This window comes from Acinonyx jubatus, chromosome A3 (genome assembly GCF_027475565.1).
Source record: "Acinonyx jubatus isolate Ajub_Pintada_27869175 chromosome A3, VMU_Ajub_asm_v1.0, whole genome shotgun sequence".
Lineage (NCBI taxonomy): Eukaryota > Metazoa > Chordata > Mammalia > Carnivora > Felidae > Acinonyx > Acinonyx jubatus.
The window spans coordinates 3,981,452-3,996,030 of NC_069388.1; the positions used below are offsets into that span (position 1 = coordinate 3,981,452).

The 14,579-nt window shown below is 54.2% G+C and overlaps 1 long non-coding RNA gene across 1 annotated transcript; it reads left to right on the top strand.

Annotated features, from left to right (window-relative positions):
• The first annotated feature begins 4,326 nt into the window (after positions 1-4,326).
• LOC128311347 (uncharacterized) lies at positions 4,327-7,873 on the top strand. Its single transcript, XR_008289746.1, has 3 exons — positions 4,327-4,501; positions 5,243-5,599; positions 7,095-7,873. It is a non-coding gene; the product is annotated as an uncharacterized LOC128311347 (long non-coding RNA).
• Positions 7,874-14,579: the final 6,706 nt, after the last annotated feature.

A 14,579-nucleotide genomic window follows, 5' to 3' on the forward strand; every position in this document is an offset into this window, starting at 1 on the left:
CGCTTATGACTTATGAATACCTTGAGGTGGCGACTGGTAATATCCTGTATAAAGAGAGGAAACCAAGGCAAGAGAGCCATGCGACAGCCCAAGGCCACACAGTGAGTGACCAGCAAAACAGAGACTAGAATGCCAGCAATCAGACAAAAGCACTCCGAACGGCTGGGCCATTCACCGCTCACACACACGTATGCGGTACGGCTCACGTAACGTGTCAGTAGAAGCCACCTCGAGCTCTTTGTGACAGAGAATGGCATGTCGGCAGCCTTCACAAGAGCCCCGAACCCACAACCACCCCAGTGTCCCCCGACTGTAGCCTGCCGAGACCAGGCTTTGTTCGTGCGATGGATTATCACGTTGCCCCAACAACAAAGTGATCTCACAGACGTAATGTTAAGTGAAGAAACCAGAGATAAAGAAACATACTGTATATGATGCCTCTTAGAAAGTTTTAGAAACAGCGAATGCAGTTCAGAAAAGGGGTACTTTTAGGGGCGCCTGGGTGGCTCAGTCGGTTGAGCGTCCGACTTCGGCTCAGGTCACGATCTCGCAGTCTATGAGTTCGAGCCCCGCGTCGGGCTCTGTGCTGACAGCTCAGACCCTGGAGCCTGCTTCCGATTCTGTGTCTCCCTCTCTCTCTGCCCCTCCCCTGCTCACACTCTGTCTCTCAAAAAAAATGAATAAACATTTAAAAAAAAAAAAAGAAAATGGGTACCATTGGGGATGGGGGAGTGGAGGAGTGGGGGAGGGCACAGGGAGGCTGCTGGGGCCCCAGAATGTTCTGTGTGCTGCTCTGGGTGATGGTGGGCCTGTAGGCATGAAGACAGTCACCGACGGCCCTGTGCACTAAGATTCCTGAGCTGGGCTCTGTGAGTCTGCGGTCAGCCCAACGGCCCCAAAGACAGCCATTCCCTCCTCTCTGGCACCTGTGAACGTTACGTGACTTGGCAGAAGGGACTTTGCAGATGTGTTTAGCTTCTAGACTTTAAAATAGGGGCGTTATCCTGGATTATCTGAGGGGGCCCAGTGTACTCTCCTGAGCCCTTCAAGAAACACACCTTCCCCGGCTGGAGAGTTTTGAAGCCCGTATTCATTTTCAATGGTCGCTGCAGCAAATCACCACAAACCTAGCAGCTTCAAACAATGCAGCCTTATGGTTTTACTGTTTCTGGAGATCAGGAGTCCAGGTGGGCTCTTCTTAGGGTCTCTGGAGGCCGAAATCAAGACGTCGACCAGATGTTCTGTGCTGGAGGCTGGGGGGAGGGGAGGGTCTCCACTCCCGCAGTGCCCAGAATCTCCTTCCCCTCTCCCCAAAGTTTCTTTCCACAGAAACCCAAGGCTGCACCCCTCAACAAAAGCTGGAAATAAATGCATCTATCCAGCAGGGCCAGAAACAGCGAGGTGCAAACCTCAGGCACAGAGGTTGAGGAGTGAGTGCCTACTGGGTGCCTCCTGGGGACTCAGCAAACCTCACCCTCGTCCCGGCCCTGCTGAGCAGACCCTGGGTTTTCGAGCGAGGGAATCAACCTCCCTGCCACACTTCATTGCCCCGAGGGCTTAGCCAAATGAATGAATACCCATTCATTCACTCCTTCATTCCCTCCATCCTGACTTCTGTCCCCAGATGGGAGGACGTGTCGACTTAGCACAAGTGCTGTGCTGGGGGCTGGGACCCCGGAGAGCTACCCGCTTGGGCTGGGGTCCCCCTTCTGAGTAGGGTCCTGTGGAGAGCCACCACATGGAGCAAATAAAAATACAGGGTGCCCCTATGTGACATGTAAAATACATGCTCCATATTTGGGGCATACGGAGAGTAAAAATAAGTATGTGCTGTTAATTGAAAGTCAGATCAAGTGAAATAAGCCATACAGAGAAAGACAGATACCATATGTTTTCACTCTTATGTGGATCCTGAGAAACTTAACAGAAACCCATGGGGGAGGGGAAGGAAAAAATAAAAAAAGGAGGTTAGAGTGGGAGAGAGCCAAAGCATAAGAGACTCTTAAAAACTGGGAACAAACTGAGGGTTGATGGGGGGTGGGAGGGAGGGGAGGGTGGGTGATGGGTATTGAGGAGGGCACCTTTTGGGATGAGCACTGGGTGTTGTATGGAAACCAATTTGACAATAAACTTCATATATTGGGGGAAAAAAATGAAAGTCAAATCTACCTGGGCACTTGGTATTTTACATTGTCACCAACTGGAAAGTCACTTTCCTTAGTTACTCGGTCACTGTGGGACCTGGCCTGCCCCAGGGCCCCCTGCAGGGGACAGCTGATCACAGGAACAGCCATCTGCTGGGTGGTGCTCCCATCTTCCCACCCAGCCTCGCTGCTGATGTGGCCCGGGGTCCCCTGAAGCCCAGGGTCTCCGACGTGGCTGTGCGGTGAAATCCCCAGGAGCCTAGGGACCTGGTGCCACCCTGGTGCCTCCTCTGGGCTTTGGACTGAATTGGCCTGGGGGCATCAAAAAACTCTCAAAGCTGCCGGAGGGATTTGTAGTCAGGTCGGAGACCTCCCCTCGGGGGCTGCCCTGAGTGCCCCCTCTCAGACACCTGTCTGAGAAGAAGCCTCGAATGAGAAGCAGGGTACCTGGCTGTGGTTCGTGGCTTCCGGGAGCCGCTGGGCCTGGGTTCCAGTCCCCCGTCTGCCATTTTCTAGCTGCGTGGCCTCGGGCAGTGCTCTGCGAGCTCCAAGTTCCTCTTCCTTGTCTCACGAGGCCGTTGTGAATGCCAATCAACACAGCCGTTCTCGAAGCTCCCCGGACCAGCAGCATCAGCAGCACCTGGGACCACGGGAGGCATGCAGAGTCTCCTAAATTAGCAACCTGAGGCTGGGGCCCACATCCCGCCTTTGAACGAGCGCTCCAGGGGATCCAGCCTCCCGCCCAACCACAGGCGCAGGTGACACGTGTTAAGGGGAAGCTGTGGAAAGATGGGTACGTGAGGAGAAATCAGCTCCCACCACCGAATCATGAATCGGGGGGCTCCCTCTCACCACCCACCAGGAGCTCCAATGTGGCCCTGCCCCTGCCTCTGCCCCTGCACACGTTCAAGGTTGCTCTCTACGCAGGCTCTTGCCAGTGGCCTCAAGACTCAGAAAAACTCACTCCCCCTCTCCGGGCGGATGACTCTGCAGCTGTGCCCAGGGTAGGGGTCCCCCCCCCCCCACCGGCTACGGCGAGCACTTCCGGCCCTAGCTGTGCTTGGCTGCCCTGGGGCTCCCCTGAATTCTCCAGAATCTGGAGTTGACGCACTTCTGGGAGAAAGCTTCTCAACCCACCTCCCAATTCTTCAAAGCCTGCAAGCTGCCTGCTGCTTCAAAATAAAAATGTAGAGTGATTGCGGACTGTGACCTAGAACTGAAATAAAACCAATTTTCTGACTTTGGCTAAGTTGAAATAGCTGCCATCTTGGCCCGGGGCTGCGGAATCACAGAAGCCCCGTGCTCGGCCCAGATCGACTGGACCAGCCGACTTGTCTGGGCCTCAATTTTCTCAGCTGAGATAATAGTAATAATTACTACTACGATGATTGGGATAAGAGAATTTGTAAGGGCTTCATCCTCCCAGCACTCTCGGAGGCAGTTCAGCCGCGTGCCAACTCGGTGGCTCGTTAGAATCACCTGGGGAGATTCCACAATCCAGATTCCCGGGCCCACACGGGGACCAAGAGAACGTTGGGTGGCTACCCCGCCCAGGACCCCAAAGTGCAGCCAAGCTGGGGGGCCCACGGGCTGGTAGCCCGGATCCCGGCCCACCGGGCCCGCCTTCCCCGTCTCCGGGGAACAGCGCCTCTGTCGTCTTTGGGGGCCCCCTCCCGCAGACACATGCACCTCGGGGGTGAACGCGGGCCCTTCGGGGACCCGGCCCTCCAGCGTGGGCTCTACGCAAACTGCTGCAAAGGAATCGAACAGAAGTCAACATATGGCGACTTAAAAAACGATTAACTTCATTTAAGAAAAAAAGAAAAGATGGCTTTTTGTTGCGTTTAGAAAAAAAGAACAACAGAGCAAATCTGTGTCATTAGCTGGAAGCAGGTGGCAGCCTCTGTGGACGGCGTGTGTGTGCAAGGTTCTTCCTGTTCCCTCTCCAGCTCCCACGTGGAGGGCTCCGTACTTAACAAGGCTGGCCCCCCCCCCATAGGTACAGAGCCACGGCCCTGAGCACCCCCCTGCCTCGGCTTCCTGCACTCACGGAACATCTGCTGTGCCGAGCCTGCGCCTCATCCCCAGGGCCTGGCAAGGTCATTAGTCATCGTCTCATCTGGCGATGTCACAAACGCCCCCTCACTCTCTCTGCTCCAGCTGGTTCTGGGGGGTCCCCGGGGGCCTGAAGGGCAGGGCTGACTCCAGGACCCCCTCCCGCCTCTGCATCCCCAGCCACATGGGCCCTGAAGCCAGGACTCTGAGTGACAGCCCATTGGCACAGACCAGCGCCATGTGCGTGGGCAAGGCTCTTCAGTGATGGAGGGGAGGATACGGCTCTCTGGCTGGCTTGCTGGGTATCTGTTGACGGTTTCTCTCCTTTCGTGTAAGATAGGCCCAAGCAGGGGTGCCCGGCCGGCTCCGTCAGCAGAGTATGTGACTCTTGACCTTGGGGTTGTGAGTTTGAGCCCCGTGTTGGGTATAGAGACTGCTTAAAAAGAAAATCTTTTCAAAAAGATGGACCCAGGCAGCCCCTTAGCCCAGAAGACCAGAGTGGGGTTCTTGGTACATATCTTTTTGTTAAAGTCCCTGTATTGATGAGGGCTTTTCGGTTTCAAGGAGATCCAACCCACACTGGCTTCAGCAACAGGAGGATTGGTTGGCTTCTTAACTGAGAAAGCCAGTGGGCCCAGCTTCAGGCATGGCTGGATCTAGGTGTCCAAATATGTTACGAGGAATGTGGCATCCTCCTTCTCTCAGTGCTGCACTCCTCTGTGTTTGCTTCTATATAGTTACAAAGAAATAGTTTAATGTTTACATATTTTTGAGAGAGAGAGTAAGAAACAGCACGAGCGGGGGAGGGGCAGAGAGAGGGGGGGACCCAAAATCCGGAGCAGGCTCCAGGCTCCCAGCTGGCAGCACAGGCCCTGATGCGGGGCTCGAACCCACAAACCGCAAGACCGTGACCTGAACCGAAGTCGGACACTCACCCGACTGAGCCACCCAAGTTTGCTTCTATATTTACTACCTATCACTATGTAACGAATTACCCCAACACATAGCTGCCTAAAACAATACACGTCTATTATCTCACACAGTTTTTGTGGATCAGGAATTCAGAAATAGTGTCATGGTTTGAGGTCTCTCACGAGGTGAAAATCGAGACTCCATCCCGGCTGTGTCATCTGAGGGGTTGAGGGCTGGAAGAGTTGCTTCCAAGATGGCGCACCCCGTGGCTGTGGGCAGGGGGCTGCAGCGTCCTCCCCTGCGGACCTCTCCACGCAGCTGCTCGCGTGTCCTCACAACACGGCCACAGGGCTAGTGACCAAGGAGGGGGCTGCGATGTCTTTGGTGACCCAGAAGTCACATTTGCTCATTTCTACAATCCTCTCTTGGTGGCACCAGTCAGCTTCACCCAGGCGAGCGGGGACTACGTACGGCGTGGATGCCCGGAGGTGAGACTCATCGGGGGGCGTCTGGAAGGCTGGTGACCTCGGCTTCCTTCTCAGGTCCCGCAGAAAAGCTATTTGAGGCTGTGACTCCAGCAGAACACCACTTTCCCATGCCATGCCCGTCGCTGACCAAATTATGGTGACTCCACTTGGCCGGGCTGAGCCAGGGGCTCACCGCTCGGGTCAGGGAGGGGGAGGGTAAACCCCACCCAAGCCGCGTGGATGGAGAGTCTGAGAGGAGCTCCTCCCTGAGAGCAATCAAGGGGTTGCTAAGTACAAGATCAAGGGTCAGCCAAGCCTTTGGTTTGGAAACTGTGTCTGCCCTGTCTAGCTGGGTAGACCTCCCTGTGCCTCGGTTTCTGTATCTGTAAAATGGGCATTCTATAACCCTCTTGGAGCTGTCATTCGGGACGATCACGCACATAAACCCTCTCACATAGTCGTTTAGAAACATAACGAGCCACTTAATCGAGAAAGCGATTATCAACACTAAAGCGTAGAGGCTCAGAGCTGGGCCCCAGAACCCGCTTCATGGGTTCGAATCCTAGTTGCTGTGTGACTGTGACAAATGGTCCGTCCTCTCTGAACTTCCAAACTGTGAAACGGAGGCCATGCCACCACCTACCTCGGGTTGTTGTGAGCGTTGGACCTGGACGTGGGGAGCAGAGGCAGCTCCCCTGGTGGGTGATTCGTAGCTCTATCATCACGCACGTGTAACGGGGCCTGTGTGGTGTAGGAGAGACTGGGTGGCCGTCACGTTCATTCACAAAATTCAGGTTATGGCTTTCAGGAGACTCCGTTTGCCACTCACCCTGGGATAATTACCCAAGGTGTCACTTAATCGTGCTCAGAGAGGCAAGCAGTTCTCTGAGGGCATCGCAGGGAGCTTGAGGGAGCAGGGTCAGAGCAGCACGGTCATTGAGCTGCCCTGTGGGGCCCCGGGGCCGAGACCTGGGGAGCAAGCCCGGGACCGGCCACCCCGCTCTCCTGGCTGACTGGCATCTCTGGGCCCCAGGGAGACGGAGGCAGGGGGCCCAGTAGAGAAGCGGGAGTCCCAGCACGGTGACCCGGCCTGTCCAAGATCGCAGGGGTCATGCCACCCCTCTCTGCTGCCCTCCTTTAGTGACCATCCAAGGAAACCCCTGGAAATGCTCTGTTGTCTCCTGAAGGTGGCGAGGCAGGGGTCCACGAGAGGGAAGAACTCACCCTTCCCTTCAGACATCGTGCGGGGGAGTCTTCGACAAACAAACAGACCCCCAGGAGGGCCTGGCTTTCTGGAATTTTTCAAACCAAGCCGCACACAGGTTTCCCTGCTTGGGGGGCGGGGTGGGGGGGGAGATGTCGGTGCGAGATGGGCTCCAGTCAGCCCCTGGGCCTTGCAAAAGACCAGAAAAAATAAAACCCGGATGGTGTTAAGTGAGGGCTGGCCCCGAGGAAACTGGCCACGGCCCTGTCCTTGTCCACCCTCACCACACACCCTCTTACTCTTTGCATGCAGGTGCTCTGAAACCCCAGGGAACGTTCTAGAGGAAATACTGCTTTCTGACCACAGGGGGTGCTGTTGCCTCACAAATGAGCTGCCCAAAAAAAAACGGCTGATGGAAAAAAAATTTCTCTCTGCAGTCCAAAGACTCTCGAAGTTTCCATCTGCAGACAGCTTTGGAAGGGGGCCCGAACCCTGATGAATCCTGAGCCTTTCTCCTTCCGGAATCTCTTTCCCAGGGAAGGCTCCCTCTGTGCTCCCACGGGTTTCGGGGAGAGGAAGAGGCTATCAGAGGGAGGGAACACTGCAGCACAGCTCACAATGTGCTACCCACCCACCACTACTAGAGTCCCCAGCTTGTAGGGGGCAACTAAGGAGCTACACTGTGTCCCAACGTAGCAAAGCCTGACCCTGTAACCCCCAGACCACCCCAGCGGGGTGTATACGATAGCAGAAATGGCCCAGCACCTGCCTGAGCTCACAGGCACCCCGTCAGCGAGACAGACACCATCGTCACCCGTGTCTCTGTGGCTCCAGGACAGAGGACCCCAACCGCTCTACTCTTTGGGGCCCGTGTAGCAGTTGGGCCTTAAGGTCCAGAGTGGCATTTCTACGCCCCAGCCGCGTGTCTCGTTCTGTTAAGAGGAGTGTGTGTCTGACGGCCTGCGTGGAGATGTGGCCTGGGCTGCCTCTCCCGGCTGGGCCACAAGGGCCTCTTAATGCCCGCGCTGCCCTGGAGGGGTCTGGCGTGCACAGAACCCCTGGAGAAGTTTCCATTAAACCATCAGTTCTGACCAGATGTTCTCAGTTTTTAAGCCACATTTTTTTATGACCTAGGAGGGACCCCCTTCCTCATTTTTCTGGAAGAAAAGGAGCATAAGTGAGAAAATGCAGCTCAGGCCGCCTGGCTTACATGGCAGTGTTCTAAAGGAGGCCAAGGTCCGGGCCCCCGGCTTCAGCTGAGCCAGCAATAAGCAGTGTTCAAGCCCATGAGTCAGGCAGGGGAGATAGGAGCGGGGCGGTGTGTTTTCTTTTCACATTTATGCATTAAGAAGAACGAGATGGAAAATGGGCCAGGCGGCCATTAGCGTGTCTCCTCCCGTGTCTGGGTTTGGGGAAAAGCATACGTCAAGTCAATGTTAACAAAAACGGACTTTTTTTTCCACCGTGGACTGCTCTGCCAGCTAATCTGGTCCTTATCCTGGGGCCTCTGGTCGTTTTTGTAAATAAAACTGATGAGGACCACTTGGAAAAATGAACATTCTTAGGCAAAACTTGCTAATTTCATGCCAACTGGAATTAACCGGCCTTACCGAAATCCTGGAGGCCTCAAGATGACTCTCAGGATGGGGGTTCTAAATGACTTGACATCTGTCCAGGGGTGCTCGCTCGGCCCCGAACGAGGCTGGCTGGCAGGGAGTCTGGGCCCACATCCTGGGTCCCAAGAAGGTGGATGAGGCGGCAGCTGAGAGGGTCTCTGCACAGCGGCCTCTTGGGGGTCCCGGCGGGCCTCCGCAGGCTCTGCTTAGCACATCTGAAATGCATACAGGAAACACATGTGTTCTGGATCCTTCTCCTCATGTCATCAGCCTTTCTTGATGCTTCTTCCTACTGCAGCTGCAGAGGCAACCAGCACGGGAACGCCGTCCACAGTGGCCTCCGCCTCTGTTCCCCGCTGGTGATAGTCCAAGTCCTCACCTCCGGACCCCGCTGGGGTCGCCTGGGAGCTCTCCCCACGGAGCTGCTGCCTTCGAGGGAGGGGTTCTCTCTGGGCCTGCTTGGACTTCAGATCAGTAAGGTCTTCTCCCTTCTGTGGGAGAAGCATACATGCTTCTGTATGCATACATGCACTATAATCCAGGGGCTCTTAACTGGGGGGCCAATTCTGCCTCCCAGGGGCATATTTGACAATGTCTGGGACATGTTTGGTGGTCACAACCAGGGAGGGGGCCTCCTGGCATCAAGTACGTGGAGGCCAGGGGTGCTGGTGAACATCCCACGATACGCAGCACAGCCCTACCCCAGAGAATTATTCAGTCCCAAATGTCAGTAGTGCTGAGGTTGAGAAACCCCGCCATACGCTACTCAACCCATTCCCTAGAGATGGACAGACATAAGGTCCAAATCATAAACGTTGTGGCAACGTTTACGGTTTACAAGACTACTTTACAGCTAGGTTACTCTGCCGCGGGTCAGCAGAACGAACAGAGAATGTAGTGCAGTGCCAGCTGGGCAGCAAGAAGAAAGCAAGAACACACATCTCTATTCACAAGGTACCTGTGCAACACGATACGAGAAGGAGGTCCTTTGGTCCTTCCCGACCCAGGGAGGTTGAGAAGGATCAGAAAGGGGAGCCAGACGGACCAGGAGGACTGGACCGCCCACATCGTGCGGGCAGATGCGACTCCTCCCTGAGTAACTCTGCCGGCTGTCCGGCTGTCGGTCCTGCTCAGGCCCAGGAGACCTGGCCTGGCCCCTCGAGGCCCCCCCACCCCGCCCCCCGGCCACCCTCCGCCTCACCTCCTCCCTCTCGCTCCCCTGCTTCAGGACCCGCCTGTCCCACACAAGCTGGAAGAGGACCTTGCATGTTCCCTCTGGTCTTCAGCGGCCCTGCTTCCAGGACGGAAAGCCAACATCACTGCTTTGGGACAGCCTGCCCAGACCGCCTTGACCACGTGCCGGCCTGGCACCGTGCCCCTCTCTTGCCCTCGCCGATCTTGTCATTTTGTATTTGTTTTTGTGATTCTTTGGTGGCCAGCCCTCCATCCCCCTGGACGGCCAAATTCACAGGGGCTTCCACGGGTGTTCTCCTGCAATGATGCACCAGACCCCTGCACAGCACCTAGTAGAGGGATCGCTCGGACCCACCTGGCACCACCAGGAGGGGGCGCAGCCCACGGTTAGGACTTCTCTGGCTTGGTCGCCGCTCTGTGTCCAAGGTCAGCGTGGCGCCTGCTCTGTGATAGGGGCTCACGATGGATGGACGGGTGGGTCAGCAAGTGAGTGAGGGAGCGAGGGAGTGAATGAACGAGTGAGTGAACAAACAAGGAAGAGAGGAAGGAGAGCTGGGCATAGACAGGCAGGCTGGACAAGATGCCAGCACTCTGCACTCACGTCCTCTCGTGTGACCGCTCCACGCGTGAGCATGTGAATCCATTCTACAAGCGAGGAAACTTGTGCCCTCTGACTAACAAAGCCAGTGAGTAGTGGCGACTTTCCCCACCTGGGGTCCTCTGTGTCCACATTCCGCTGCCTTTTGAAAACCTTTTGACAACCAGGGGGTGAGACCCCACACCCGCCTGAGGAACCCAGTGCTCACTGCCCCCGTGCAAGTGCATCACCTCACATAGGAGCTAAAGTCATGAATTCATTCCTTCCCTCCCCAGCTGCGTGTTTATTCCAGCTCGGTCTGAGCACAACTGTGTCCTCAGGAGAGAAAGGAGATCCAAATGTCTCCGTGCCAAGAGTAATCATCGTTTCCTATGAAATCTGAAAAACACTCAACTTCCAAGTGTCATTCTATCCACTGGCAGCATACATCGTGGGGCGACTCCCGGCCCCCCTCAGGCCCTTGGGGGCCCGCACCCGCAATCCGAATGGGTCGGCGTCCCGAAAACGGTGACCGATGGGGGCCCTTGTAACTACCAGCACCTTCCTTGCTGTTGCCGCTTTGGAAGCAGTTGATTTGTTTTCTATTTCAGACGTTGTTGACACTTTAAGTCTTAGCTATTTCAGAGTACAAATGCAAGTGTGTGTTTGGGCTTTGCTTGCTCAAAAAGAGGGAGAAAGGGGGTGGGGGGAGAACGAGAGAGAAACAGTATCAGACATGAAGCTTCACAGGTGTCGGAGGCGATGTTTGGGGAGGAGCGCAGGAAGCCCGAAGCTGAGAGCGGACTAATGGTCCCCCCGGTACATTGTGGTGGGAGAAGCCTTTACTTAGCGCTTAGTTTTAAGAACCTTGATAATAAAACACTTGTGCCTGACAGCTGTGTCATCTACAGCCAACTTTTTAATTTCCCTTTGCCAGGTTACTCATTCTTGAAATGTGTGTTCTTTATACCCAGAGGAATGGTTTCTATTTTCCAAACTTCCAGAAGGCTGTTTGAATAGAAAAACGGAGATGTTTGAGCCAGGCCATCAATGGCTTTTTAAATTAAAGTAGAAGCAGCAGGAAGAGGACGGGGGGGGGGGGGGGGGGGGCGGAGGGGAGAAGGGACGTTTCCCAAGGCTACCTGGGGGGGTGCATGTCAGGGTTCCGACCACCGCGGGGTCACGGAAGATGCTCACGCGGTCTTTCCCCGTATCGGTTCCTTCTTTCCAGTGATGCCTATCAGCGGGGATTTTGTGCATCCCTCCATATGCTCCCCTGCCAATGGGTTTATTCGGCGTGAATCGCGTAGCGCGGTGTTTATTACGCAGAGCCACGCGGTCTCGGGCGATGAGGTGATCCTCCCAGGACTCTCAAGGCTGGTCCCGGCCAGAATGCCATTTCCTCCTGCATCTCATCCCGGGGACATCACGCCTCTCCTGGGATTTCCCAGCACGGCACGTTCTCAGGAACATCGACGGCGAGAAGAAGCCCCTTCCCCGAATTGCTCTTCCGCGTTCTGGCATCCAAGGGTGAGAGACGCTGTGCTGGCAATGGAGGAGTTTCACCCGGGTCAAGGGCAGCCAATCCAACGGTCTTGTGCCAAACCTCTGACACCTGTCTTGGTCTGCGCCCCCCCCCCCCCCCCCCCCCGCTTCTGGTCCAGGCTTCCCACTACCTGGGGTGAGCACTCAACAGCGGAGATCAGCTCACACCCTGCTCCTTTTAGAGCCTCTGTTGACTGCTCGCTGCCTCTACGTGAAAGCCAAAGTCCTTAGCATGGTTTCCAAGGCTCCTCGTGAGTTTGCCCCAACGCAACCGCTCTCTGCCACCACACCGTGGTATGCACAGGCGTTGGCTGCCTCCACCCTCCCGCCACCATGTCACCATGCCTCTGTCCCTTGCTTGTCCACGATGGCTGACCCCTCGTCCAGCTCTCGGTCTTCCCCAGCCCTCGTATTCCTCTCTGGACACACAGTCCCTCTCCCTCGCCAAGCTGTGGGCCCCGTGAAGAACCAGGGTATCTCTTCCCCAATGTCCCTCAGCGTTTAGCACAAACTTCACACTCCACAGGAGCTCGACCAACGAAGCTTCTGAATGAACGAACGAGAGCTCCCTGCGCGTCTCTCCGTTGTGTACGTAGACGGTAGCCACCGGTGTATTCGAGATTTAAAATTCATTTGTTCCCATATTTGTGGGAGCTACATGTTGTTTTTAAAATTACAGCGCTGACAACCATTTTTAACGGCCTTGTTGTCCTTCAGGGTTTATTTCAGGGGCCTCCCAGGAGGAAGCTCTAAAGCTCCCATGACTTGATAGACATAAGCCAGGTCCCTCTCAGAGGGAAGAGGGCAACCTCTTTTTCACTTGCCTTTTCAACAGAGCACACGTGTTAACAGTCATGATGAGAAGCGCTGTTCTGTGCACCTCGTAACAGTTCGCTGAATACGATGAGCGTCCGAGGCTGATGTTACTGTTGTCTGCATCGTGCAGATAAGGAATCCGGGGCCCCCACGGGAGCAGGACTCCACAATCTGCTTTACACTTTACCCTCTGCTTCCACATCCCCCCTCTGAATTCCTCCGCAAGTCGGGAAGCAGGCAGAGCAGGGCCGGGCGTCCCCGTCTTACAGCTGAAGACATGGGGTCTCAGAGAAGCGCGGTGGGTCGTGGCCAAGATCGCACGGCTGGCTGGTGGCAGAGTGGGACTCGAACACCATCCTTTCGCTTCTTCACCACGATCCCGACACATCAGCAAGCTCGCTCAGTGCCCGGAGCCTCGCTGTGGGGCACGGTGGCGCAGCGGTGTGTGTGTGTGTGCGCGCGCGCGCATGACTTAAACGAGCACTTCGCACACGACCTGTCTCACCTAAAGGAAGCCGTGCGCGATGTGTGACGCTTCGGCAATTTCATCTGGAGAATGTTGCTGGCCTTGGACTTTGTTAAGCCGTTTTCAAAAGCCACTAGTCCACCATTCAACACGCATCAGACTCCCATTCAGTAAAGTGTTGTTGCCCAACTGGCTGGAAGGCATTAAAGGAAAAAGCACCGTAGATCACTAAGATAAGAGCCTCAAGAGTTAATGAAAGTCTGACTTTCCGACGCGGCATTCCGAGCCGGCACGGGCTCTGCCCTGGCTTTCTTTTCCAACCCCCCTTTAAAGGCAGGCTCTTAATTGGACTTTTAAAATACGATGCTCATACACAGTTTGACTCCTGTTATATCTCTGAAGATAGACTTTAATCGCATCTATTTCTTTTATTGTAAGTATTACTGTTTTCATGACTACGTGTTCTAAAAATAACAGCACTGCGTTATGAGCTGCGCACATGAGCTGACTTCATTTCCCTCGGTGTCAGAGTTCAGGGTTCAGATGATGGGTCTTTGGGGAGTATTTCAGCCCGAACAGAATGACATTTTTATGAAGACCAGGCCAAAAAAAAAAAAAAAAAAAAAGTGATCACAGTTGGAGGGCAATTTGGGGGGTTTTCAAGTCTATGTGAATGCTGCATATTCTGGAACTTAGGGCGTAGTCAATTAAAGGTTCCAAGGAGAAAGCGCCCGAGACCAAAGAGGGCATTTTTTGAATTTGTCCTCGTTCAAGTCATTTTCTCTCTCCGTGCGGACCCTGATGGTCTTTCAAGCAGAAAGTAAGCTGGCGATGGGGTGAGCAGGGCCAATCTCTCCTCCAGCCTTCAGCAGACCTTTGCTCTCACACGGCAGACACAGATTTTAACGGGCTTCTATCTTCCCAGCACTAGTACGTGTTTGGTGTTGCTATTTTGGACTAAAACCTAAGTGGTGAGCCCATAAGCCCACATTCCATTTTCTTCCATTTTGTATCTCCTCTCTCTTGGAAGTTAAGAGAGGAAGGACTTTTGGTAAAGCCCTTGTTATCCATTTGCTTCTGTGATATTTGTTGATGGCCCTTGCCTTCTGCGACTCCGAATTCTGTCATTTTCAACATTTGGCAGAAACACAAATAGCAAATAAATCAATATTGCCATGGAGACTATCATTTCTGAGCCAGACTTAATTATGAATTATTAAGAATGGTTCAGTTGAATTAAAAGAATTAGCAGGGCTCCTCTGTTTAATGCAGGCTCCAGTGATGCGTGTTAAGTAGCAACTAGGTTCATTACCAAAAGTTAGATTCATTAGGTTATATAATTTGCAAGTTTCTATTCTTAATTTCTTCTAGCCAATTCCAATTATTTTCTTGAAATAGCATAATTAGTGGCAGGGAAAAAAACACATTAACATGACATGAAAATAACACATTTTTCTTTCCATTTGGTTACAAAAGTCTTTCGCACGCGTTTTTTGGCTCGTATCTAATGGCACTCTTGTGTGCACAGACTTTTGCCACAAAGGTGTCTCTTCACGTTCAGACACACGACTCATCCACTTAAC